Genomic DNA, 3901 nt, shown 5'->3' on the forward strand with positions numbered 1-3901 from the left:
TACTCATGAACAAATACATTTATATAATAAGGAATGCAATCTTTGCAAACCATGGCTATAATGTTCATGAATCAATTCGAGTGAATCAAAACCGATTTTGCTTCAATTGTGTCTTGTACACTTCTATGAGAATATAAAAAATTGAGCAACTCTAGAACTAGTTTCTTTTGAGTCATTTGAACTAGTTGTGATAAAGATGAACAAGGTTGATATGAAAGTGTTCGTATGGCTAACTTCGGTTAACTATTGTTGAGTCAACCAAGTGTACACGTTTAGGTATAGTTACCCATATCTAAATGAAGGAACATTTCATCTCTCCCCATTTAATGAGAGTAAGACTAATCAAAAATCTCCCACTCAACTAATATCATCCGTTGGATCTCCTCTCTTCAGAATTAGACCGTTGGATGATAGGAATATTCCACAAAAGATTCCTGTCACAGAAAAAAATTTCGTGTCCTTTTTTTGGTTACTTCCCTAAAATGCCTCCATCTTTCTACAGTAAAACGAACTCTTTCTATTCAGTTTATTCCTCTTCAGTTCCAACACCAGTTCACCATCCTCATTGTTACGATCGCCACCAGCAACACCTTCACCCCCACCACTATTATCATCACCAGCAACGCCGTCGCCCCCGTCACTACCAGCAACACCAAAAACTACCACCGATTTCTTATTCGACCAGTTTCCTAATTTCAATTTCTCCAATTTTTTTTGATTTTAACATCTCTTCTCCAGTTTCGTTCTCTACCAACATCAACCTCCGCCGTAACCACCACTACCTTCACCACCAGCAATATCAATTTCATATTCGGCTAATTTCCAAGCTACATCTATGTCGGTTTCGATTTTAATTTTTCTCAACAACATCAAGGAAATAATGATGAAGACGAAGATTTCACACGATTGGTTTTCGCTTCTTCGGTTAAGTATGGAATTTTCTAAAATTATTTGTATCGGAATTTTAGGTTTGTATACAGGGGTTTTGCTTGGTATTGAGAATGTGTCTGAGACTAATTAGGAAGGTCTCAGATGTACACGTCTCTTAGAACATAAACTAGGAAAGTCTGAGACTGATATGGAATGTGTTTATACTAGGAAAGTCTAGGAAAGACTTATTCTAGGAAACCGAGACTGATATGGAATGTATTTCTATTAGGACTCTATTATGTGGTCTCACATATATATATATTCTTGTAATCAGTTTTGAAGAGACATGAAATAATATACACAAAATTCTTAACATGGCATCAAGAGCCAGTTTCGAAACCTAAAAAAAAAAAAAACTAAAGATGGTTAACGAAATTGAATCATCCAAAGGAAAGACGGTGGAATATGATGTACAAAAGAAGAACCCTGTATATTACCTAGGTTCGAGTGATGGACCAGGAAATATCATCACGCCAATAACTTTAAGAGGAAATAATTATGATGAATGGGCTAGAGACATAAGAAGATCGTTAATAGCCAAAAGAAAATTTGGTTTTATTGATGGAACAGTTACAAGACCTGAAGATCCGGATCAGTTGGAAGAATGGATAGCAGTGCAATCAATGCTGGTCTCATGGATCAGTAACACGCTGGAGTTATCAGTGAGATCAACTCTGGGAGATTATGAGGATGCAAGTCTATTATGGGCACACTTGAAGAGAAGATTTTGCGTTGTTAGTGGAACAAGAATATGCCAACTAAAAGCATCTTTAAGTGACTGCAAACAGAAGAAAACGGAGGAAGTTGCTATATATTTTGGAAGATTGAACAAAATATGGGATGAGATGGTAACTTATATGAAGATACCCCAATGCAAGTATGGAAAGTGCACCTGTAATATTGCATCTCAGGTAAGTTTGTTGAGAGAAGAAGATTTATTGCATTATTTTCTGATTGGGTTAGATTCTGTATACAACTCTTTGCGTGAACAATTGCTTGCAAGAGAACCATTGCCGTCTGTGGATGTTGCATATCAAACAATTGTGAACTCAGAACGCCTGAAAATTGGAGATGGAGTTGTGACTACAGAGATGCAAGAGAATGTTATGGCTTTTAAGGTGCAATTTGATCAACGCCTACTTAATAGTGCTTATGATCCCAACAAGTACTGCAAAACTTGCAGCAGACAAGGACACTCTGATGATGGCTGTTTTAAGATTATTGGATATCCAGAATGGTGGGGAGACAGACCAAAGAATGGAAGAGGAAGAAGAACTTGAGGAAGAGGACGTACTGGAAGAGGAGGTAGAGGACAAGGAGGAAATCCTGTTCGTGCTCATAACCTGCATATTTCGGCAGCAAAGGAGAGTGCTGGTGCTGGTACGTCATCAGCTGATGGAACGGGTCTAGTAGGAGTTACAGCAGCACAAGTTCAAGAGGTGATGGAGTTTTTAAACTCAAGAAAGTCTGGTTCTCATCTACAAGGTAAAAAGAATAAAACATCCTGGATTGTTGACACAGGTGCAACAAATCATATTACGTATGAACTTCTTAACATGAGGAGTGTACGAGATATTAGGGCATGTTCAGTTGGATTGCCTAATGGAAAATATGCATACTCTGAGAAAATATGCACCAGTGGCAAAGATGACAACTGTTCGTATGTTTTTGGCTGTTGCTGCGGCTAAGCAATGGGATGTGCATCAGATGGATGTGCATAATGCATTCCTACATGGAGATTTGGAAGAGGAAGTATATATGAAAATACCACCTGGATTTTCTAAGGGTAATCCTAATATGGTGTGTAAAATGAAGAAATCATTGTATGGACTAAAACAAGCACCGCGGTGTTGGTTTGCGAAGCTGTCCACTGCATTGAAGAATTATGGGTTTCGGCAATCGTACTCAGATTATTCTCTCTTTACTATGCTAAAGGGAAAGATACAACTTAATGTGCTGGTGTATGTTGATGATTTGATTATTGCAGGAAATGATCTGGTTGCGCTTACACAATTTAAAACATACTTGGGTCAATGTTTTAAGATGAAAGATTTAGGAAAGTTGAAATACTTCCTAGGATTGGAAGTGGCACGTAGTAAAAAGGGTTTCTACATATGCCAAAGAAAATATGCGTTGGATATTATAATGGAAACAGGTTTATTGGGTGCGAAACCTGCAGAATTTCCTATGGAGACAAATCATCGTCTTGCCTTAGCAACAAGAGATTTGCTTAGTGATGTAGAGAAATATAGAAGATTGGTTGGTCGTTTAATATATTTATCCGTCACCAGACCAGATCTTGCTTACTCAGTGCATATCTTATCTCAGTTTATGCAGCGACCTAGACTGGAGCATTGGGAAGCAGCACTTCGTGTGGTTAGATATTTGAAAAAGAATCCTGGACAAGGAATTCTGTTGCGCTCTGATAGTAGTTTCAAATTGAGAGGTTGGTGTGATTCGGATTGGGCAAGTTGTCCTATAACTAGACGCTCACTGACGGGTTGGTTTGTTCTTTTTGGTGATTCACCAGTATCTTGGAAGACTAAGAAGCAACAAACTGTGTCTCGTAGCTCGGCTGAAGCAGAATATCGTTCCATGGCGGCGGCTACATGTGAATTAAAATGGTTGAAACAATTACTCCGAGATTTGGGAGTTCACCATACACAAGCAATGAGTCTTCTTTGTGATAGTCAATCAGCGTTATATATTGCGAAGAACCCTGTGTTTCATGAAAGAACGAAACACATTGAAGTGGACTGTCATCTAGTCAGGGATGCGATAATAAGGGAGATTATTTCACCTTCTTATACTCCTACCACAATACAGTTGGCGGATATATTCACAAAGTCGTTGGGGAAAGCTCAGTTTCATGGTCTATTGTCCAAGATGGGCATTTGTGACCTGCATGCTCCGTCTTGAGGGGGGGTATTGAGAATGTGTCTGAGACTAATTAGGAAGGTCTCAGATGTAC

Source organism: Papaver somniferum, chromosome 2 (assembly GCF_003573695.1).
Source record: "Papaver somniferum cultivar HN1 chromosome 2, ASM357369v1, whole genome shotgun sequence".
NCBI lineage: Eukaryota > Viridiplantae > Streptophyta > Magnoliopsida > Ranunculales > Papaveraceae > Papaver > Papaver somniferum.